The sequence below is a fragment of the Macrotis lagotis genome, chromosome 1 (assembly GCF_037893015.1).
Source record: "Macrotis lagotis isolate mMagLag1 chromosome 1, bilby.v1.9.chrom.fasta, whole genome shotgun sequence".
Lineage (NCBI taxonomy): Eukaryota > Metazoa > Chordata > Mammalia > Peramelemorphia > Peramelidae > Macrotis > Macrotis lagotis.
Window position 1 is genome coordinate 594,556,320 of NC_133658.1, and position 25,433 is coordinate 594,581,752.

At 37.8% G+C, this 25,433-nt stretch overlaps 1 protein-coding gene across 3 annotated transcripts in view; it reads left to right on the forward strand.

Annotated features, from left to right (window-relative positions):
* Window positions 1-544: 544 nt before the first annotated feature.
* Window positions 545-25,433, forward strand: part of PXYLP1 (2-phosphoxylose phosphatase 1) — a 54,381-nt gene continuing 29,492 nt past the window's right edge. The window contains exons 1-2 of one of the 3 annotated variants that reach the window (XM_074214902.1): window positions 545-678; window positions 23,998-24,137. The gene's annotated coding sequence lies outside the window, so the exon portion shown is untranslated. Of the gene's footprint in view, window positions 679-18,411; window positions 24,138-25,433 lie in introns of those variants that run through there. The other 2 variants (XM_074214901.1, XM_074214900.1) reach the window with 2 other exon arrangements.

The window sequence follows — 25,433 nt, forward strand, 5'->3', positions numbered from 1 at the left end:
CAGCTGTAACCTCTAGGCCGGCCTCGGGGCCGGGGGTCTTTTGCCCCTCCGGCTCTCCGTGCCCTTTTGTGAAGCCGAGGTGAGGGGTTGCTTGGCTTCTTGCGCGTCTTCTCCACCGTGACCCTGCTGGGGGCCCAGAGGTCTGGGAGTGCGTGTGGCCCCCAACCCATCCCCCCGGACCGATGGCCTTTGATGTCTCTTCAGCCCCAAGTTTAGGGCGAACCCCGGGGGACCACGCAGCCCCCTTGTTTGGAAGTGACTTTCTGACACATTTTGCTCGCGACAAAGGCAAAAGGCGAAGGAACAAGGGCGCGAGGCTGCATCCGCCCGGCCCCAGCGCAGGGGACAGGGGCGCCCGGCGGGCCTCGGGGGGCAAAAGGTGGAGGAGGGGATGGGAGGAGGGAGGAGGCGGAGCGGGGAGGGGGCGGGGCCGGCGCCGGAACCCAAATCCCGCGGTACCCGGGGCGCCTCCGGGGCCCGGACCCAGAGAAGGCTGCGCCCGGATGCGAGGCTGCACGGCGCCCTGGGGCCGGCAGGGGGCGCCGCCGGCAGGCGGGAGGAGCCCCTCCTCCCTCCCCGAGGAGGCGGGAGCGCGCGGAGCGGCCGGAGCGGAGGCAGGACGGGTCGGGCCGGCCGGAGCCAGGGCCGGGGCCGGGGCCGGGGCCGGGGGCATGGGAGGTGAGGGAGAGGCCCGGGCCCAGGGCAGGGGCCAGGCGGCGGGCCCGGGGGCCCAACCTCGGGCGCACCCCGCCTTGCCCTTCAGTTTTGGGGTGCAGCGCGGGGGGGAGGGGGCGGCGGGAAGAGGGGAGGGTCAAGGGAGGGAGGGGGAGAAGCTGGAGGCGGGGGGGGGGCGCTGGCGAGGGGCTGGGGGGGGGGACCGGGTGGCCTGGGGGCGGTGAGCCACCTGAACCCCCCACTCCCCTCCCTGTGCCTCCCTTGTCTCTCCCTCCCCATTGTCCCCCCTCCTCCCCATTCTCTTCCGTTCTTTCTCCCTTCTCTCCCCCTCCCCATTCTCTTCTCTCCCCTTCTCCATTCTCTTCTCTCCCCCTCCCATTCTCTTCTCTCCCCTCCCCATTCTCTCTCCTCCCCATTCTCTCCTCCTCCCCATTCTCTCCCCTTCCCCATTCTCTCCCCTTCCTCATTCTCTCCCCCTCCCCATTCTCTCCCCTTCCTCATTCTCTCCCCCTCCCCATTCTCTCCTCTCCCCCTCCCATTCTCTCCCCCTCCCCATTCTCTCCTCTGTCCCTCCCTTGTCTCTTCCCTTCCCAATCCCTCCCCACTCTCCTCCCCCATTCTCTTCCACTCCCCATCCTCTGTCTTCCCTCTCCATATTCTCTTCCCTCCCTATTCTTTCTCCCCCTCCCCAGTCTTTCTCATTCTCGGTTCTCTCCCCTTTCCCCATTCTTCCTCCCCCCTTGCCATTCTTTTTCCTCCTTCTTTCACTCTCTTTTCCTTCCCATTCTTTCCCCCTCTACATTCTCTCCTTTCCCCATTATCTTCCTTCCCACATTTTATCCCCCCTTCCTCCTGTAGGTGGTAGAGCAAGTTTGTCCCCCAAATTCTGAGGGGGGTCGGGACTACTTCTTGGGAGGAGCTCTTACAGCCCCTCAGTCCCCCACCAAATCTTTGCTTCTTTCTCTTTCCCTAAACCCCTGCAGTAACTCTCTTCCCACCCTCTTTGCCCACTTAAATTCCACTTTTTCTCTTTCCTTGACTGCCCTGCTTCTCTTGCCTTTCAAAACCACAAACCTCTTCACTTCTTTTTTTCCATTAAATAAGCCTCTGCTTCCCCTCTCAAACATCCCTCAAAGAAAACACCCCAGCTTTCTCCTCTTGCCTTGTGTGACCTGCCAAACTCTTCCATAGGTCACATCTGCTCTCTCTTCTCTCTCTCTAATTTCATTCACATCATTTCTCTGCCCCATCATTATTTCCCAACATAGATCATGGGCATTATTTTTAGAATTTCCCCCTCCCTCCACACAGAAAATCAAGAATTAGTTCTTCTTTAGGTAAGAAGATGAGAATAATGTCTCCTTAATGAAATTTTTTCTCTTGGTTACTAAATAGTTTTTCTGGAGTGAATCTGTGTTTTTCTTTTTTCTTGTAAACCAGTTGATGAGGTAACATTGACTTTGCTGGGGGACAAACTGGATCAAAGTAGAGAACTAATTCATAGAATGGGTTTCAATTTTTTTTACATCATGTGTTTTCACTTTTGGGTCTAAATATTGTGATTTTTTTTTTTTAGCAATTTTCTTTGAACAGGCTTATGTTGTCTAAAAACTTGTATTCCCTTATGATATTGATTTCTTTTTTTGTAAGGCAGTGGGGTTAAGTGACTTGCATAAGGTCACACAACTAGATAATTCTTAAGTGTCTGAGGCTGGATTTGAACTTAGGTACTCCTGATTCCAGGGTGGTGCATGGTGAACAAGACCCTGGGGTGGTCTTATTCACATTGCTAATTTTGAGTTATTGGTGATGGAGAAGAATTTAGAGCTGTTATCTCTCTCCGGTTATTTTCCCAGTATTCTGAAGAGAAATGTTTATTTTTGGCTGGCTCGTTGAATATGCATTTTTGCAGTCATTAAAAAAAAATCAAGGGCAAAAAATCCAGCAGGAGAGCATAAGGTGATGAAAAGAGAATTTAGGCATGCTCAGATTCCAGAAGGACCAAATGGTTCTGGGTGTGCCAAATTTCTGGAGAATGCAACTTATTTTGTTTTTATTATAAGCATGAATGTATGATCAAGGCATAAGTCTATCATTAGAATATTAATGCAATTAATTGAACCTATCTTGACAATAAATTGTTCTTATTCAGTAATGTTATTAATCAGTTGTTTTAGTCATGTCTCCATATGGGATTTTCTTGGCAAAGGGACTAGAATGGTTTGCCATTTCCTTCCCCAATTTATTTTATAGATGAGAAAATTGAGGCAAGGCAGGATCACATGGCTATTAAATATCTGAGGCCAGATTTGAACTCATGAAGGTGACATTGTGAAAATGAACTTTTGAAGGTGAATCTTGACTCCAGCACCTGTCTGCTTATCTACTGATTCTACCTACTCTGTATTCAGTGATAGTGCCCAATTTTTTAAATTTGTGAGAACCCCCATATATTTGAAACTATGAAGAAGATGGGAAAAGTTCTTAGTAGAGAGCATCTTAATTTTGTGATAGCTGTTTAAGAGTACAAAAGCCAGTTCATAAATATACTTTGTCAGTTTTTTTGGGGGGAGGAAGGCTTATATTTTGGATTAAATTGAATAGTTATGGTTTATCTTGGAAGGAGAAGCAATCATTCAGTAAATAATCAAGTGTCTATTATGTGCCAGCCCTGGGGTTAACAAAAAGAGGCAAAAGACATGGAACAGTAAAGATGATCAGAGTAAGATGGTGGAGATTAAGGTAGAAAGGAAGAAAAGACTGCAAAATAGGAGGGAGCTAGGTTGTGTAATTGATAGGGAACGGTGATAGAGAACCAAGGGAGTTTCTTGAGTGGGGGGAAAGGTGATAGATTGGATAGGTGTTTTTAGTAAAATCACTTTAGTGACTGAATGGAGGATGAATTTGAGTGGGGAGAGATGAGGCAGGCAGACCTATGGGCAAGCTATTGCAGAAGTTCAGACCTGAGGTGATAAGGGCTATGCCAGAGAGGTACAGTGTCATGGGAGTGAATTATTAAGAGAATACTGCAAAGATGAAATCAACAGGTCTTGGCAACAGTTTGGATCTGGGCAGTGAGAAATGTTGAAGAACAGAGGATGATGTTTCTCTTTACAGTAATAGGGAAGAGGAGGGGGGAGGGTTTGGGGGAGAGATAATGAGTTCTATTTTGAACATTTTTTTTAAGATGTCAAGATATCTGGGTCAAGATATCTGAAAGGCAATTAAACCCTCCAGGGCTATAATTCAACCCAACAAAGATTTATTTACCTTTTATGCTGTGTAAGACTTTATGCTCCATGCTGGATATACAAAGTCCTTTTTCACTAGGAGTTTACATTCCATGATGGGATGCTACAAGTATGTTAATTATAGTACAAGCAAAATTGCAGAGGGAGAACAGGGCCAAATGTGGTGATCAAGGAAGGCTTCCTAAAAGAAGTGGTACCTGAGTTGTGTCCTGAAGGAAGAAAAGGATTATGAGAGATAGAAATGAGGAAGGAATGCATTCTCAAAATAAGAGACAGCTTCTATGGAAATCAAGAGGCTATAGTTGAATTGTTGCCCCTATAAGGACAGTCTGTTGCCAGTGCAGAAAGTGATAGTTAAACACGTACTTTATTCTTTTATTTTTTAGGTTTTTTTTTTGCAAGGCAAACAGGGTTAAGTGACTTGCCCAAGGCCACACAGCTAGGTAATTATTAAGTGTCTGAGACTGGATTTGAACGCAGGTACTCCTGACTCCAGGCCGGGTGCTTTATCCACTATGCCACCTAGCTGCCCCCATGTACTTTATTCTAAATCTAAATCTGAAGAAGCTGAGAAGAATGGCATGGGTCATTTAAATGGCTTGGCTGGATCTAAGTGGAGGTAAGATAATAGGATATTTGAAGATGGACCCTATGCAGAAAGTACTAAGCAAGATGGGGAAATTTGTGTCTCCAAGTCTTTGAGATGGAACAAATTGCTAAGTAGCAACTGTGCCCTTAGAAACATAGAATGGTTGGAACATAGAATATGTGTGAAGGGTAGTGATGTGGCCTTAAATGCCAGGCTAAGTAAGGAGTTTGTATTTTATTCTACAATAATAATAGCTAATATGTACAGTGCATACTATGTGCCAGTACTTAAAAGTTATTATGTCATTTGATCCTCACAGCAACCTATTTTTATTCCTGTATTATAGATGGAGGAAACTGAGACAATGTTAAGTGACTTGCCTGAGTAATACAGCTAAGTGTTAGAGACTGGACTTAAATTTAGGTCTTCCTGATTCCAGAACCAGTGCTCTATATACACTGAGCCACTCAGCTTCCGAAAGGCAAGCTGTTAGGGTAACCGGAAGCTGTAGGGAAGTGACATGATCAGATCTGTTTTATAAAAAGATTACTTTGGCAATTGTGTAGAGGATTGATTGGAGAGGGAAAAGACAAAAAGTAGAGGAAACACATGAGAGACCATTAGAATATTCTAGGCAATTGGGGAAGGCCTGGATTAGGCTAGTGATCGTAGTAAATTGGAACATGTTTATAAATAGGAAGAAAGCATGGGAGTTGACCTTGTCAAGGAGAATGGCTATCTTTTCATTACAGATTGAAGTAAAGAAGGAAAGAATAGATGATGATATAGAGGTGTTTTTGAGGTGTAATATAGTAGAGAAGTGGGATTTTACTGTACATGATTATTTTCTCAGTAAAGCAAGAGGCAACATTTGCTGAGAGAAAGGGTGTTGAAAAATTTTAGAATAGCCATCGAAAGAATGGAGTAGAGAGTCAAGAAAATAAAAGTTTTGTTATACTGCAATATGGGCCCAATTAAGATTAGATAAATTCATTTAGATAATCTAAAAAAGCTGAGAAGAATGGCATGGGTCATTTAAATGGCTTGGCTTGATTTAAGTGGAGGTAAGATAGTAGGATAAAGGAGTCAAGTATGAAGAACAGTGTATTAATTGGACTAATCAAGTCTAGGATCAAGATTGTGAAAAGAAAAGACCACGTAGAGATGAGGGACTGACTAGAATGGAGACATTGGAAGTTATGGGACAGAAGGTAAGGAAGTTGCAGTGAGGACAAAATAGATTTAGGAGCAAAGCAAAGAGGGAGATGAGAAGACAGGAGATTCTTACTATGAAGGTATCATAATTTGGATGATAGTAAGGTATTAGGTAGGGTATGGCCAAACCTGGTAGTGATCGAGATACATTGTTTTAGGTCAGACCAGTCAGTGTATTACTGGGTAAGAATCTATTGGAGAAGGTGTGGTGGTTGGTAATATGATCAATGAAGGACTTTTCTGCTTCACCTTGAAATTTGGACTGATTTGGATTAAAAAAAAGTGAACTACTGAGATTTAAGTTTTTTTTTTTTGGTTATTAACAGATTAACTTGAGCACCATCCATCTTTAAGCTGGAATTTATTTGTAGCCATTATTTATATCAAATTACAAAAAGCTGGTGAAAATCTGATTTCTAAGAATATTGACAACATTTTGGGTGGCATTATATAATTCAATTCAAGAAGTATTTATTGCTTAGTTGGAGAAGGAATTGTGGTTGGTACTGGAAACAATATTACATAAAATCACAGGATTACAGATTTAGAGCTGAAAGTGACCATAGAACTCACCTAGTCTAAACCTCTCAAATGGAGAAATTTGTATAGGTTATAATAATTTGCATTTATTATTCAAAATATTTCATAAGTATATAAAACTTTCCTCATAACAATTTGGTGAGGTAGTTATTTTTATAATTGAAGAAGCCAAGGCTTAGTCACACTTTAAGTAAATGTTGAAACCATGAATCAAAAGCAGATTTTTGGAATCCAAGACCCATGCTTTTTCATCCTATAATGTATTATTCCACATAGTTGATTTTGATAGGGATAGGAAGGTTTTGAGTAGAAATTGTATCCTAAAGGATGGGCAAAATTTGAATGAATTGAGAAGGAGAAGGAAAGGTATTCAGGAGGTTGGCGACAGGAACAACAACACAGAAATGGGAATGATTACAGGGAGATGTTTAGGGAAGCACCTTGAGTAGAATAGACAGTTGTTACTAAGGACAATGAGAAATTAGTTTAGATAGGTCAGAAGTGAACTTGGAGTCAAAGGATCCAAGTTTGAATCCCAGCCTTGTCACTTACTATTTGTGTGGCCTTGGGCAAGTCACTTGACCATTATGGGTTCAGATTTGCCTCCTTTAAGGTTCTGTCTGTCACTAGATGGATCTGTCATCTTAGGAATGAGGCCAAGTTATGGAAGGATAAGAAAACATTCAGATTCCTTCACTTTCTCTGGCAGTGGATAGCATTTTTCTTCCCAAGTCTTTTGAAATTAATTGTCTTGGATCATTATATTAATCATAATAGCTAAGTCATTCACAGTTGATTAGCATACTTTTACCATTACTTTATACAATGTTCTGGTTCTGCTAATTTCATTTCCCATCAGTTTATGAGCCTTCTCAGGTTTTTCTAAAACCAACCTGCTTGTCATTTCATATAGCTCAATGGCATTCCATCACAATCATACACCACAACTTGTGTAGCCATTCCCCAATTGATGAGCATCTCATCAATTTTCAAGTTTTTGAAATTGAGCTGCTATATAAATAATTTTGTATATATATTAGTCCTTTTCCTTGTCCTTTGATTTCTTTGGACTACAGACTTACTACTGTTATTTATTACTGATTCAAAAGATACGCACAATTTTATTGTCAGGGGAGAGTTTTTTTTGCAAATCTCTTTTATACAAAGAAGCATTTGGGGATGAGGTGAATTGATTTCTGTAATTCAGAAGCTTTGTGTGTATCTACGTGTGAAAAGTTAGATATCTATATAAGCACAGAATATCAATAAAAAAGCCATTGTAAGTTTTTTAGCAGGTGAACAAAATGATGAAAACAGCATTTTAGAGTGATGATTTTCTGAGTAGTATGCAGGTTGCACTGAAAGACAGAATGCCAATGCCTAAGAGGGCAAGGGACATTAAAAAGGGGCTTGAATAATCCAGGCACAAGGGAAATAGGGTCCTTGATTACAGTGATTCTAGTGGAAATTAAGAGAAAGGAGAGAATGAGATCTATTGAAAGAAATAACAGGACTGTATAGAGAGATTGATAATATGGATAAAGTAGAGATAAGAATTGAAGATCATACCAACGTTTCTCATTGGGAGTCTGGAAGTATTGTAATGCTACCAATAGAAATAACTAACTCTTCCCCTTTTCTAGTCCCCTGAGAAATTTGGATTTCATTTGACTTCCCCAGAATATGAGATTAATCTTGAAGTTGAGCAGTGAATTGAATTTAGAGTTTCGTGTCTACACTTGGGAACAGCAAAGTAGCTCAGATTTCTTCATCTTTTCCCTCTTCTAATTCTTTTTTTTTTTTTTTTTAGGTTTTTTGCAAGGCAAAATGGGGTTAAGTGGCTTGCCCAAGGCCACACAGCTAGGTAATTATTAAGTGTGTGAGACTGGATTTGAACCCAGGTACTCCTGACTCCAGGGCAGTGCTTTATTCAACGCTGCGCCACCTAGCTGCCCCTCCCCCTTCCCGTTCTTACCTGTCAGAATATACCTTTTAAATTATGTAAAGAAAACACATGATCCACATTCAAAAGATGACTTTGCAGGGAACTGTTTAGGAATATACCTCTTAAGCAAAGCAAAGGAATTTAATAGAAACATTTTAAGAAAAAAAATCTCTTTTCTTATTTTGTATTTTGAGAATATGTGATTTTCCTAGGTTGTCTAGTTCTTGAACTCTCTTAGATGTAGATGACTTAGAAATGAATGGAGCTGGGACAAAAAGAGCAATTGAAGCATAATCTGAACAGTATAGTATAATGGACAAATGTTTCCTTGAGTACTTGAAGTAGTAAGTGAAGGCAAAGAGAAGTACAACTACAGAAGCTTTATTTTAGGTCTAGATCTGTGATTTTGGTGTTAGGATACCTGTACTTATTTACAAAGATGGGCCAGTTATATGTAGTCTTAGAGAGCTGTCTGGAGTTCTGAAACATTCTGAACCTAAAAAAAAAAAAATCTCAAAGTAAGTCAGATTTTATATTGGTAGTTAGTTTTCAGAGGCTTACACTTGAGCTTTTGGTTACAGGGTACATATATAGTTCGTAGAGTGGGAAAGACACCAGTTGTAGCTTCATCAGTTAGCTAGCTGAATCATTTCATTAAGTTACTTCAATTCTCTTGACTTCAGTTTTCTCTTCTTTAAAATTATTAGGTTGGAATAGATAATCTCTAAAATCTCTTATTTTAAAAATTGTATTATTCTATATATACACATATGTCTCTTATGAGTTATTGTGAAGGTCAAATTAGATAATGTTTACAAAGTGTTTTATGAGCTTTCAAGGACTATATGAATGTCAGCTTACTATTGTTATCTCTGTCCATAGGATCTCTCATTCATTATATTATAACATAGTGCCTGAAATATAATAAGGGCTTAATAAGTGCTCTATTTCATCTGTAAATGAACAGTCAGAAAGATTATTCTAGTAACACAAAGCATAAACCTTTATTGCTTGTTATTATGGACTTAATCAAAATATAGACAGGCCTGAGGATGACAGAGCACTGAAAATTATTCTTTTTTGGAAATTTAGGGCATTAAGGTCTACTAGAAGATGAAGGTAAGAGAATCAAGAGTAGCCATCTTATTGTCCTTTCTGCTGCCAGCTAAGATTCTATTTCTTTCTTGTCATAGCCCCTACTTATACTCTTTAAGGTTCCTGGATTTATCTGAAATCCTGTTCCATGGCCTGGATATTAAAAGCATGTAGATGACCCAGCTAGTGAGTTTATCAGTTTGTTATTCACATGTTTCCTGTAGGTAGTATGGCATTTTTATGATTTACTTTTGGGAAATGGAATGTTCTTGGACTTGGAGTTTCATGTGTAAATTATAGGTGTTGCCTTTCTTTGATTCTCCCAGTGTTTAGCACATTGTAGGTGCTTAACATGTGTTTGTTGATTGACTAGTTGACTGATGGTCTATTTCCTACCACTTCCCTACCTCAGTGGGCCAAGGGAGCTGTTGCCATTACCTTTCTTGTTTGTCTTTGGAGAGACGCTCCAATGGGGAAAGAATCGTAAGCAGTCTGACTTGCCTAGTACTCACCATTCGTGTTTCAAACTTGTCCTAATGATGGTTATTTGTATGACTATGTCATGATTATGTGTGGAATATCTATGGTACTTTTTAAGTTATAAGTAGAATAATTAGTACTCATGTATTGAACATTCTTATTTTTTATGTTGCTTGAATTTTCAATGAATGTAATGTTATTACTTTTTGGAAATACTTATTTGCAAATTTATATATATAAAAAAAAGACATTTCAATGTTGATTATTCAAGCCATATATTTTTGGGTGAGACTGTATTGCAAAGCAATTAGAACACTGCAGTAGGTCAGGCAGATAATATTGGAATACTTCCTCAGAGGCTTAATTGACCTTATGTGAGTTACTTAATCATTACAACCTCCTTTTTCTCATCTGTAAAATGGGATTAATATCAATATGATTGATTTGTTGCAAATATCAAAAAGCACTTTGCAAACCTTAAAAGCTCTATATGAATATGAGTTGTGGGTGTTATTCCTTATTGAAAACAGAAGAAAGATCAAAGGTTTAGGTTTTTGCACATGGCTTAACAACTTTGAATGGTCTACTTTGACTCTTTGTTTTTCTTTAATTCAGTGCCCAATTAAAATAAAGACCTGAAAAGTCAAATAATAATGCTTTATATTCAAAGGTAGGGCATACATGGATGATTTTTATGGATTTCTTTTTGAATAAAAAAATCACTGTTTCTTATCTGAGTGAGATGTTTTTATTATAGAGTATAACTTGCTCAGCAGAAAAGGGATTCTATTCTTTTTCTTTTTGTTCACTTAATTTCCTATATTCCCAAGTTAGTACATGTTCTTCTTTTATATGTCATATTCTGGTACCCACTGATTATCTTGAAACAGCTGCATAAGTGATGGATTTTAATGACTATTTACTATAAGTAATTGTGGTTTGTTAGGCTAAGTATAGTACATGCCTTTTACATGCTTTTTAGTTTGAAGAATGTTGACTTTCTGCAAACACTAGAAGAAGGGAATTTCACCCACTGGGACTCATTCCTTTCTCCCTACATCTGATTTGGTTCTATTCCCAGGTAGTACTTAGTCTATAAATAGAGGCTGTCACTGGAATGCCAGCAAGTAGTTGGTGAAGAAAATGAGAACTTCACCCTTTGGGGTTTGTGTTAGATTGTTGGTAAAGATTTTGTGAAGCTATGAGAATGAATTTTTAAGGTAATTTGAATTTTTTTCTTTTAGATTGTCATCATTAACTTTGACTATAAGGACTTAGGTTATCCATACCTACTAAATGCAGGAATGGTAGCCATGTTGTTACAGCATGTCATTCTATAGCAGGGAGTAGGTGGAAGTCCAATTAAAATGAAAATTTAGAGCTAAAGTTTATTTATTCTGTGTTTGCCTTTTTTCAGATAACATCCTGTGCTTGCTTGTCCTTTTCTCTGATGAATCTATTCTCTTACTTGTCAGTTCCTTTCTACGTTGCTGGACCACATGGTCAGGGATATAACACTGGAAATACTGGCCATAGGGAGCCTCATGATAATATATCATGATAGATGAAATTGCTAATTAATCCTTAGATTCAGGGGTTTTGATTCTTCTGTAGAGGTTTCAACTCAGTCCAGGGTGGATATTCCTAGCTAGCCAATATCAAAAGTTGGTCTTTAGCAATTTCTTTGAAAATTTTGAAACTAGAATGCTAATCTGTGCTGGTACAGAAAATCCAGTGTTCTTGTTCACCCCCAGATTTGTATTGGGAGCCTTAGGTTCCTGAAGGAATTTCTATTGCATCAGGAAGCATTATTGAAACTATTACTCTAATCCAAGAGGGAGGATTTTGTCTTCTTCACATCCCAGGCTTTCATCCTCTTAAAGTTCTTTCAGCTAGTTCTCCAGTTTTTAGATGTCATCTAGCTATTTATTTAGAGGTAATAGGAATTAAAGAAGAGGTTTAGGGGTTATCCTTTAAAGTGCAGTGTTGGTGTCTGGGTATATATGAAATATATACTTAAAACATATACTTAAATATATACTTAAAACATTCATTTAAAAATTTTAAGTTCCAAATTCTCTCCCTTCCTCTCCTAGCCCCTCCTCCACCCCCTGAGAAGGTGAGCAATATGATATCCATTATACATGTACATTGATGAAAAACATATTCCAATTTTAATAATGTTGCAGCAATGGGAAGAAAAATAAAATGAAAAAAAAAGCTAAAAAAGGTTTAGTCTGTACCTAGAACTGATTAGTTTTTTTCCCAGAAGAAGATAACATTTGTTTTTCTTCATGAGTCCTTTGGAATTGGTTCATTGTATTGATCAGAGTGGCTAAATCTTTCAGAATTGATTGTTAAAATATTTCTGTTATAATGTTCTCCTGGTTCTGCACGCTTGATTCTCATCTGTTTATATAAATCTTTCCAGATTTTTTTGAAGTCATCCCCTTCATCATTTCTTATAGTATGGTAGTAGTCCATACCAACAATGTGTTTAGCTATTTCCTTAATTGATGAGCATAGGTGGATATTTTTTCTTTTTTTCATTCATTCATTTATTTGGTGGATGCATTTTTTTAACAGATCCTTTACTGGTGTCCCATTCATTCATTCATCTATCCATTTATCCATCCATCCATTCATTCATTTATTGGTTGGCTGAAGGTCACATATGCTAGGCAAAATTATTAAGTGTCTAAGGTTGGATTTGAATTCAGGTACTCCTGACTCCAGAGCCGGTGCTTTATCCACTGCACCACCTAATTGCCCTGGTTGGATACATTTTCAATAGATTATTTACTGGTATCCTGAGGACTAGATTTCTGAATTAGTAACTATGTGGTCAGGGCAGCTAGATGTCACAGTGGATAGACATCTTCATGAGTTCAGTTTTGGTCTCAGACACTTAGTAGAAGTGTGAAACCTTAGTAGGAGGATTAAGCAAGTCATTTAACCCTGTTTATTTCAGTTTCTTCATCTGTAAAATGAAAATGAAGAAGGAAATGACAAACCATTCCAGTACTTTTGCCAAGAAAACCCTAAATGGAGTCACAAAGAGTTGGACTGAAATGACTGAACAACAATAAACTTTGTGGTCACAGATACAAAAATTGTGTCAGAAGAACACCAATGGGGCATGTCCTTTTGGATTCCCCAGTGATTGAGAGTTTAGCCTCAACCATGTTTTATCAATGCAGTAGAGATCCTGAATTCTGTATAGTCATAATCACAAATCTGGTTTTAAAGAACAGTGCAACATTCCACGTTCCTTAGAGGCACAGTTACAGTCTGAGGTAAAGGATATTTAGAAATTACTTTTAAATACTCTGGTTCATTGCAGTTTCTGCCAGGGCAGAAACACTGGTATAATTTCTGGCAGAGTGCCCCCATTCCTTTTCCACCTTCAGGTGGGAAAACAAGCTTTCTTTGTGCTCATACTTGTAATGAGTGACACAAAACAAGCTTTTATTCTTTTGCTGTACTGTTTGGAATCATGGAATTAGGTTTATACAATCACAGATTTAAGAGAAGGGTCTTTAGAGTACATCCAGGCTAATTTCATAAAACTAAATTTGAAAGCTTGGGTTTGAATCCAGGTCCTTTGTTTTCAAATGCAGTACTCATTCAGCCATACCATTAGTCTGAGCTTCTTGCTTCAGGGAATATTCCACTTAATTGTGACTTCAAGTATATATTAAATTTCTTGGTGCCTGAAATAGTGTGGCATAACAATATTCATAAAATAAAGAACTATGTCATAATGAGGTTCTAATGTGTTTCTTTATGCAATATTCATTGAACAATGGAGTTCATTCATTCATAAACTGTGTATTAAGAACCTCTTGTGTGAAAAATGATACTTTTCTAGGTATTCAAGGAAGTAGAAAGCTTAGGATGATTTGGTTCCAGTCCTCAAAGAGTTTTTAGTTTATACCAGGGATAAGTAGATAGGTAGAGGTAGAGAAATCTATTGGAATATCATAGTTCTGGTATGTGCTTACAGTGACATCTCTGAAGCTAGTCTATGGATATTCAGATGTTAGATTATAACTGCCCTGAGAGATCAATGCTTGGTGCAAAACGGGGGAGGTTGGGGTTTTGAATAGTAGAAAGAGTGGGAGAATGTTGGGGAGAAGTGTAGGTGTGGTAGTGTTGAAGATAAATTCTGTAACTTAACTTCCCAACTTCAGGTTAGGTGATCATATACCCTTTGGGATCAAGCTTTTCAGGGAGATTCTGATCCCTATTTTGTAGAGCACTAGACACTAGATACTTTGGAAATTTGGAAGAGAATTTCTGGGTAAAGTAATCAGGAAGTAGAGGCAGTGGTCCTTAAGCTGGGCCTTGAAAGAAAAGAGTATTTCAATAGGCAGATATAGGGGGGAAGAGAACATTCTCAATAGATAGAATGTTCAGAGCTAGTAACATGGCAGTGGGAATGCACAAAATTTGTTTGGGTGATTGAATAAATCAGTTTTGCTGAGACACAGTTCCTTACACATGGTCAATAAGGGAGAATGAACATTTCATGTTAAATGAATGCAGCAGAGGACCTTTATATTGCAGAATGCTGAAACATGAAGTTGGAAAAGTTGGTTGGGGTTATGGATAGCTTTGAAGGCCAGTCAAAGTCCAGTACTTTAGGAAGTGGACAGTTATTGAAGATTTTTGAAGACTGAAATACTATTTGAGATTTTAAGTAATCAGATTAAAGCAGTCTTTTTTTTTTTTTTTTTTTTTTTTTAGGTTTTTGGCAAGGCAAATGGGGTTAAGTGGCTTGCCCAAGGCCACACAGCTAGGTAATTATTAAGTGTCTGAGACTGGATTTGAACCCAGGTACTCCTGACTCCAAGTCGGTGCTTTATCCACTACGCCACCTAGCCGCCCCACTAAAGCAATCTTTTTAAGAAAAGGACCTCTGTTGAATTCAGGCAGATATGTGATGCAGTAGATAAATACTGGTCTGGAGTAAAAGACTCATTTTCCTGAGTTCACATCTGGTCTCAGGTACTTATTGTGTTCCTGGGTAAGTCACTTGACCCTATTTGCTTCAGTTTCTTACGTATAAAAAGATCTAAAGAAAGAAATGGCAAAGCACTCCAGTATCTTTGCTAAGATGACTCTAAATGGGGTCATGAAGAGTTAGACATGACTGGCAAATAATTGAACAGGAACAGCAAAAAATCTCTTGAATTCTTAGGGTTTTTTTTTTTTTTTGCAAGGCAATGGGGTTAAGTGGCTTGCCCAAGGCCACACAGCTAGGTAATTATTAAGTGTCTGAGGTCGGATTTGAATCCAGGTACTCCTGATTCCAGGGCTGGTGCTTTATCTGCTGTGCCACCTAGCAGCCCCTCTTGAATTCTTAATGGATGAACTTTGGCATGTTAATTTGTGCTTTGATAGCAAGTACAAAATGTTGACAGTGATCATCTCAAAACCTTCCATATGCTTGATATATGCTTGTGCTTATGACTCATGATCAGAATAATGTTCAACAATTGTTAGGTTGGTTTGCCAACTCTGTGTTTTGCTTTAGTTAGTCATTTTGGCACTGACAGTGCATCTTCCTCTGGTGTTTCTCTTAGCAGTACCATGTTCAGCATCTGTATTTGCTTTGATTCTAAATATTACTGATAACTACCAAGACCTCAGAATAACCAAATCCTTCTCAAAAAATGGAAGCTTAGTTGACAGAAATCATTTCTATTTTCAGAAAGGTCATTATGAACAGAAATTAAACCAGTTTTGTATGCTTTGATGCTCAACCTTTTAGTAAGTGACTTAGACATATTCCTCTTTTGTTGCATTGGCTATTTGATATACATTACTTGTGTAGCCTACACAAATGTGACATTTCAGAAGAAGAAATAGAATATCAGTCCAATGGTGTTCATCATGGTATATAGAGTAGAAACTTTTTTGGACTGTGGAAGGGAAGGAGAAGGAAACAGATACAGCCCCTGCTATGTGTGTAGGCACTGTGTGAAACATTTTACAAATGTGATCTCATTTGATCCTTAAAAAACCCTGGGAGGTAGGTGCCATTATTTATCACATCCTATTTTACAGTTGAGGAAGCTGAGGCAGATGGGTTAAGTGACCTGCCTAGGGATTACACAGCTAGTCAGTATTGTAGGTTGGATTTGAACTCAGTTTTTCCTGACTCCAAGATCAGTGCTTTATCCTCTGAGCTACCACCCAGCTATCTCTTGTACATTCAATTAATTGATGTAAAAGTTTTCTAATGTCATGGAGTTTGTTTCTTTAAGCATGATTATTGACATACTGGATCTTATGAACAACATACTACTGCATCATTCAATTAATTATTGAAGATGTAACAAGCAATAAATTTTAAAATGGTACAACATAGCTATGGTGATGGCAACAGTTTTGCTCTAATCCCACAGGTAACTTTTGTGTCTCTTCTTTCACATATTTGCATACCCAAAGAACAGTCAGTGGGATTATTGGTGTATTGCCATGTATTTATATGTATTTGTGTTCAATTACTAGGTTATATACCATTTCAGTGGAAATGTTGATTTTATAGAATAAAAGTAATGTGATAGCATCATTCATCTGACAATGTATACCTGCTTATACCTTTTTTTTTTGTTTTTTTTAGGATTTTGCAAGGCAAATGGGGTTAAAAGTGGCTTGCCCAAGGCCACACAGCTAGGTAATTGTTAAGTGTCTGAGGCCAACTTTGAACTCAGGTACTGCTGACTCCAGGGCTGATGCTCTACTTCGCCATCTAGCTGCCCCTCTATTTTTTTTAAGAAAGATTTTATTTTGAGTTTTACAATTTTCCCCCCATTCTTGCTTCCCTCCCCAACCCAGAAGACATTCTATTAGTCTTTTTTTTTTTTTTTTTTTTGCTTTTAGGTTTTTTTTGCAAGGCAAATGGCGCTAAGTGACTTGCCCAAGGCCACACAGCTAGGTAATTATTAAGTGTCTGAGACCAGATTTGAATCCAGGTACTCCTGACTCCAGGGCCAGTGCTTTATCCACTGTGCCACCTAGCCTCCCCCCTGTTAGTCTTTACATTGTTTCCATAGTATACATTGATCTCAGTTGAATGTGATGAGAGAGAAATCATATCCTTAAGGAAAAACAATAAAAATAATGTGTAAGAGATAGCAAAATTACATAATAAGATAACTTTTCTTTTTCTAAATTGAAGGTAATAGTCTTTGGTCTTTGTTCAAACTCCACAATCCTTTCTCTGGATACAGATGGTATTCTCCATTGCAGATAGCCCCAAATTGTCCCTGATTGTTGCACTGATGGAATGAACAAGTCCATCAAGGTTGATCATCACCCCCATGTTGCTGTTAGGATGTACAGTGTTTTTCTGGTTCTACTCATCTCACTCAGCATCAGTTCATGTAGATCCTTCCAGGCTTCCCTGAATTCCCATCCCTCCTAGTTTCTAATAGAACAATAGTGTTCCATGACATACATATACCACAGTTTGTTAAGCCATTCCCTAATTGAAGGACATTCACTTAATTTCCAGTTCTTTGCCACCCCAAACAGGGCTGCTATGAATATTTTTGTACAAGTGATATTTTTTACCCTTTTTCATCATCTCTTCAGGGTATAGACCCAGTAGTGGTATTGCTGGATCAAAGGATATACACATTTTTGTTGTCCTTTGGGCATAATTTCAAATTTCTCTCCAGAAAGGTTGGATGAGTTCACAGCTCCACCAACAATGTATTAGTGTCCCAGATGTCCCTTCCAATATTGATCATTGTCCTTTCTGGTCATATTGGCCAATCTAAGAGTTGTGAGGTGGTATTTCAGAGCTGCTTTAATTTGCATTTCTCTAATAAGTAATGATTTAGAGCAATTTGAAATTTCAGTTTTTAACATTTTCAGCAATTTAATGCTACCTTATTTTCCTTTCAATTCAAAGTATTAAAAATAATAGATTGTATTTACATATGCAAAACAAATTTATTTAAAAACTTTCATTAAAGTGCATTCAATACAATTAACACAATTTTGTTATCATTTTTATTTGTTAATGTAAGTTGTTTTTGACAGCTTGAAATAGTAAGACCAATTTCAAATGCTTTTTTATGAGGTATTTGAAGAGAAAAACCTTGTGAATGGGGCAGGCAGGCAACTTGGACCGACATCTTTAAAAGCTAACTGGATGCAATATGTAAAAATAAATATTGCTTCTTGAAGAACCAGTAATTGAAATTTATTAACCCGGAAAAAAATCACTTGCCATTATAAGTGGAATATGTGGTTGAGGTATGGGCTGGTGTGGTTAAAAGGAGGCCTGGGACCAATTCCTGTCACACTTGAGTGAATTGGACCACCTATGTTTGTTAGCTATCATCATTTTAATTTTTATCTGTATTGTGCTTTGAATCCCATTGATAACCTTTGCATCAATTATTTCTGTTTGTTACTGGTTAATTAATAATTTATGTTTGTTTTCAGAATAGTGACAAGTGGATTCTTTGGTCGAATTAGAACTATTGTTCTAATGGATGATAAGATCATGGAGTTCTAGGATCTGGGGCCTCAGAGATCTCATCTAGTACAGGGCTAGGGGATGGGGGTGGGGTCTGTGAATTTCTTCGAGAGAAAATTACATCTTTATATTTTCACCACTATCTGATTGATATTTCCTATTTCCTTCAATTATGAGTTTAGAACAAATATTACGAGAAGGGATCTATGGGTTTCAGTAGATCATCAAAGGGTTCCATGACACACAAAAAGTTAGGAACCCTTTATCTCATCCAGTCTCCTTATTTTGTAGAACAGTCCCAGAAAGTTAAATGATTTTAGAAATAACCTTTGCTCCCTTTCCCTCTGACAAAACTTATCCTTATAGCTTTGGATTCTGAGTCCCATGCTCTTTCTACTATACTATACTTTACAAAGGAAATAATTTAATATTTTGGAAATCCAAAAACTCTATTATCCTATAACTTTCCATAATACAAAATGTGAAACTAAGATGTCATTACTCAGAATTTAGATTGGTATTCTCTAGCCAAGCATCTTTGATGTTGCAGTTAAACTCTTCACTGAGTTGATCTAAAAAAACCAAGAGAACTATTAAGTATGTATTCATATGTGCACCTTAGTGGAACATGATCATAGTAAACTGAAATATACTGTTGCTTGTTTTACTTAATTATGTGTGATTAAAACAGCATTGCTTATTTTACCTATAATTAAGATTTTATGTGGTTTGATTGATGGACTTTAAAATGCTTGTTTCTTGAACTAGATTGCTATCATGGGGAGTTTTTTGAGGCAGTTTTATGCATTGTAAAGACTAAAATTATAGTATATTTACAACATAATCAGAAATGAATTGAAAAGATTGGAAGAAAACAAGTCAGATATAATTCTCTTAGAATAGTCAGGAAAGTGAAAACCCAGTATGGGCTGAGTCTTGTGATAAATGTTAGTGATAATAAATAGACCTTTTTTAGTTATGTTGGAGGCAAGAATAGGAACAAAAAAGGATCACTACTCTTGCTTGGGTTGTTTGGGACAGCCATCAGAAGATAGAAATACTTAATACCCATTTTATACCTTTTTTCCTCCAAGAATGATACTCAGATTAATTATTATAGAGAAAAAAAGTGGTTCAATGATTATCCAAATAAATAAAAAGGACCAGAAGAACACTTTTCTGATGTCGAATTGTATCTTGTAAGTTTTGTTGAAATTTATAAATAAGATGACTGTAATACTTTCAGTGATCTCTTAGTAATTATTAAAAATGATAAGAGAAAAAAATTAAAAGAAGATTAAGAAAAGATTTGTAGCATAAATGTGGAGACAGGTAAATGTTCCATTAAAAAATTTTTTTTAAATTATTTAAGGCTATGGGGTTAAGTGACTTGTCCAAGATCACACAGTGGGGCAATTATTATATGTCGGAGGCTGGATTTGAACTCAGATCCTCCTGACTCCAGGGCCATTGCTCTGACCATCATGCCATCTAGTTGCCCCCAATTTTTTTAAAGGGGGGGGGAAAGTAGATTCTTTAAGCTATTAGTCAGGAAACATGATATAATTCTTGGGAAAATATTAGAAGAGATTATTTATTTATTTATTTATTTAAGGCAATGGGTTTAAATGACTTGCCCAGGGCCACACAGCTAGGTAATTATTATGTGTTGAGATTGGATTTGAACTCAGGTCCTCCTGACTCCACGGATGGTGCCCTATCCACTGTACCACTTAGCAGCTCCACAGCTAGGCAATTATTAACTGTCTGAGGCCAGACTCCAGGGCCAGTGCTCTATTTACTGTACCACCTAGCTTCCCCTAGAAGAGATTTTTAAAGGTGTGCTTTATAAACTTATTGAAAAGGAAGTGGTGATCATTGTTAGCTAATTATATCACTATTGAATTATCTGTATCTATTAGATTTCCCTTTTGGTTTATTTACTTTTGCAGGCTATTGAATTTAGGAAAACAAAAGAAGAAAAAGAAAAAAAGGAAAAAAATTATTCACTAGTCTTTGATCTGTTAAACTACTAAATTTAGTTATTTTTAGATACTTTAGGACTACATTTAGCAAAATCCCTTCATTCTGTTGCATGTCACAATGCTATAATTGCCGAGTTTTCTGCCATACATCATTTGAAATAAAATCCACAAATGTTGGTTTTCAGTTTCATTGGAAATGTTAATGAATGCTGTGAGTTGGTACAAGCTGTTGGCTGAGGCTTTCAGTAAGCCAGTGGAGTCTGTTGGGCCTTCATTACTCAGAATTGAGGTTGGTTATCCCTAGCCCAGCATTTTTGATGTTGCAGTTAAAGCGCCTTTCCTTGAGTTGATCAGAAAAAAAGCAAGGGAACTTGTTAAATAGGTATTTATGTCTCCACTTTAATTATAGACTCAAGCTGTTATTAAAAATTATAGTTGTGTATTATGTGGATCAAAATATATTATTTAATATCTTTCTATTAAAATGGTGGTTTAAATTGCAAAAGTGAAAGGTGAGCATATATTTCCATCAATTTTTAAAATTTTTGAAAGGGATGGTTTTATTGTATTGTCTTGGCTCCTTCTAGGGATGGGTGGTGGGGAGTGATCTCTTGGTGTTGCTAGATAATTAGCATTTTTTTTTTGCCCTGTTGTATACCCTTAATGGAGGATGCCAGTTCTTTGACACCTATAACTCTGAGAGCTGCTATAAATTTGATAATTCATATTTCTTTTTTGCACTTTAAGGCTTATAAAAGACTTTCTATATAATGAACCTGTGATATGGTGAATTATTTCAACCTTTAAAGTTTAAAGGCTAAGATTATGTGTACATATAGTGATCTAGATATTGGGAACAAAACTACCATAGTTGTTTCACAGATATATGCTGAAACAATGGAAATATTAAGAAAATGACTGATAGCATTATTTTAAATCATAAAGCACTATCTCATATCCCTTCCAATCCTTCTGTTTGATTTTCAAAAAGTGAATAGAATATTTCAAAAATTCTAGAAATGGACCAGATTTTCAATACATTTTAAATCAGATTTTATTAAAAGAATGTGGAAGGGTTATATTGCAGTATTGACTGGATAAGTTGTAAGTCTAAAATATTGAATTTTGTGGAAGAAGTAGCCCTGCTGTAAGTACTAAGACTAATCATCCTTTGTGCTTTTAGAGAGATAACTCATGAAGGTTAATCAATATATCAAATATCAACAGCAATTTTAAATGAATATTTCTAAAAAGTATTTGATTTCCATTTCCAGTTACTTATAGGACAAATTAGTCTGGGTGGAATCATCTCAGGAGTCAGTGGATTCATGAGGCAAAGCTACTTTGGGGTAGCTTTGTTTCATGGTCCAGAACCATATGACTTTCAGAGAGGAGGGGATCCAGGTTGCTAGTTTATTGCTAGCTATTGGAGAAGCTATCTTAACCATAGAGAACAAAATTCTCTTTAACAATTGGCTAGGTGGTGCAGTTGGGGCAGCTAGGTGGCACAGTTGGGGTGGCTAGGTGGCACAGTGGATAGAGAACCGGCCCTGAAGTCAGGAGTACCTGAGTTCAAATTTAGCCCCAGACATTTAATAATTCCCTAGCTGTGTGGCCTTGGGTAAGCCACTTAACCCCATTGCCTTGCAAAAAACAAAAACAAAAAACCCAAAACCCCCCAAAAACAGTTGGCTAGCACATTTCCTTCAGTTTAAGTAACCAGGACAGAGAATATGAGAGGCGAGAGTTTCCAGTCACCTGAGTCATTTAGAGCTTTAGAGGAGGGTTCTATATTTAGTATAATAGGTGGCTTATAGTTATGTAGATCCAGGGGGCTCGGGGCAGGGACAATATTTTAACATTATCAATGAAACTGAAGGGTAAGGAGAAGGTTGAGGGCTGAAAGCCCAGGTGAGGGGCCTGAAAGACTGCAAAGTACAGAGGACCCTTAAACCCTTGAGGAAGTAGATTCTAGAAGCTAAGGTTTAAACCACCTTGTCTAAAAACCTAGGACATAGCATCTGTTATAGATATTTCTGTCTGATTTCTTGAATAAAACATCCAAGAAAGACAATAAGAAGAAAGTGATGAAGCAAATTGAAGGTCCCTATAGAATTGCAGTTAAGACTAGATCTAACTATATTTTCTTCCCCTTTTTGCTATTTGTAATCATTGTTTTTTCCTGATAGTACTTAGTTGTAAAACTTAGGATAACAAAGTTTCCTTGTCCTTTTTTAGGCAGCAGAATAGGAGAGTAAAACTGTCCATTCTTCTTGAAGGCTAGGAGTGAGCGACAGTCTCAGTAAATATGAATTAAGTGCTTCTTGTGTGTCAGACCTTGAGGTGAGGAATGAAGCCATCAGGAGAACTGGTGACAGTAAGAAACCAGGAAATAGGGAGTGAGTGAGCCCAGCCCTGGCAGGTTAAGCCATGGTGTCATATATTCTGAAACCAGAGTCTGTCTAGACATGTAGTTTACAGCTTTGAAAAGATAGATGGGCCAAGTCTTTGGATTTGGAATTGAAATTGAGTTTGTAGAGAGGACTTTTAAAAACATTTGTTGGGGCACCTAGCCCCCCAGTCCTGTAATCAAGAGGATCTGAGTTCAAATGTGATATCAGACACTTGACACTTATTAACTCTGTGAACTTGGGCAAGTCACTTAACCCTGATTGCCTCTCCCCAAACAAAACAAAACCCAAACATTTCTGAATTTTTACTTTTTCTGTGGGGTAGCTAGCACTGGCCCTGGAGTCAGGAGTACCTGAGTTCAAATCCAGCCTCAGACACTTACTAATGACCTAGCTGTGTGGCCTTGAACAAGTCACTTTAATTCCATTTGCCTTGCAAAAAATCTAAAAAAAATTTTTTTTTACTTTTTTTTCTTATTTAGTTTGTAATCAATTTTTAGTTCCCTAGTTAGGTGCTATATGAAATGTTTTGTCCTTCATTAATGGGACCAATATTACCATGCCTCTGGCACTATATGCAAATGAGCTGGATTGAAAAAAGTAATATTGGGGCAGCTAGGTGGCATAGTGGATAAAGCACCGGCCCTGGAGTCAGGAGTACTTGGGTTCAAATCTGGTCTCAGACATTTAATAATTACCTAGCTGTGTGGCTTTGGGCAAAGCCACTTAATCCCATTTGCCTTGCAAAAACCTGAAAAAAAAAGGTAACATTATCAGGTCTTCAAGTTTTTAACTTGATTTTAAATGTGATTTCATTGGTAAAGGGAACCCTAATAGAAGACTTCAGTGCAAATCAACATTTTTTTTTACTTTATAGTCTTGAAGATTTACGTGGGGCACTCATTGGAAGGTTCAGCGACTTGCTCAGTGTCATATAGTCATTATATGTCAGAGGTGGGACTTGAGCCTAGGCTTTTGATGAAAGGATAAGTGAGCTTTTGATCTACCATTACTTTTCATTTTTCAAAATAATGTAAAATAATAAAAATAAATATCCAAAATAACTGACCACATGAATTCAGCGTAGACATGTTTATTAAATATTTTAAAATGTGAATTCTGTATTACCATATTTTTAAGATTACTTTAAATCACTTACATTCATTACAAACTTTTTCATTGTTGAAGTCTACAGTCATGGTGTGATCCTTTACTACACACTCTCACCCCACATGACCAGTCAGTTCTCAAAACTGAGCATTTCTATCTTCACAATATCTCTCATATATATCCCCTTCTTTCTTCTCACAGAGCCTGCACCTTAGTTCAGGCCATCATCACTTCTCATCTGGATTCCTGCAGTGGGCCACCTAATTTGTCTCCCTGTTTCAAGTCCCTGCACTTCAATCCATCTTCCATACAGCTGCCAAAATGATTTTCCTAAAGTTCAGGTCTGTCATTCTCCTACTAAATAAACTCCAGTGACACCCAATCACTTTTAGGATCAAATATAAGCTCTACAATTTAGTATTAAAAAACTCTTTACAACTTGGCCCCAACTTCCCTTTCCTGATTTATTTCATATTACTTCCTTTCAGACATATCATGTCTGGTTAGTCATATTGTTTTATTGTCTCTCATATAAAGTACTCCATATCCCATCTTCATGCCTTTGCATTGACTATTTTCTATGCTTGGAAGATACTTTCTCTTCACTTTCACATTTTAGAAATCTCTAATTTCCTTCATGACTTGGCTTGAGAGCTTATTCAAAAGATCTTTTCCTGTTTTCTTCTTCCCTAAATTACCTTTATCTATTTTGGATGCACAGGCTTGTTTTCTTGATAGAATGTAAACTTCTTGAGGGCAGGGACTATTTAAGTTTTGTCTTTGTATTTTCATTACCTGATATATTGTCTGGTCCTCAGTAGGTTTTTGATTCATTGATTCATATCTGGAAGTTCTTAGTGACTTACCTTGAAGCTAAATAAATACATAATCTTGTTCTAAAACCAATAATGGTTATCACTAATAAGCAGTTTTGGTTTGTTAAAAGTTTGTGTATTATGGGCATGCTGTATATTGTAGACTTTATTGAGAAGCTAGAAAACTTGTTCACAACTCAGGGCTTACCTAGAATGGGTTTGACTTGAGAGAGTCCTTGCTTTTTGGAAGGAGCAGCTAACTCTGAGAATATGAAATTAGGGACTTCTTTTGAGGAAATAATGACAAAAATGGAAACATAAGAACTGATTTATAAGGGTAGTTTTTATGCATTGTAAAACAATGTTTTACTACATGTGGAGTGCTGAGATTCCAAATTATTTACAGCTGATCAGTAGGACTACTTGTACTAATAAATTCTGTTGAAAAATTTGAATAATTGACACATAATCCAGCAATTTAAGTAGGCTGAGAGACTGATGATAATTGTTTCCTCATGGTAGAGAGAGGGAAGAGAACATTCCAGGACAAAAGCTGTGGAAAGAAATAGTGAAGGAAGAGGCTGAGTCAGCCTCTGTAGTGCTGTTAAAGAGGAAACCAGTAATTGTAGTGCTAGTTTAATATACTGAGGAAATTTAGGTATACTGGCACAACCTGGAAGCCAGCCAGAGAGGTGAAGGGGGATGCCAGCTAATCAGTATGTGGAAATGGAACAAGTGAGGCTCATTCAGTTGTAACAACTTGGATAGTATTGACCAACATTATTTAGACAAAGACTGGAGCCAGAGTTATAGGACTTCCTG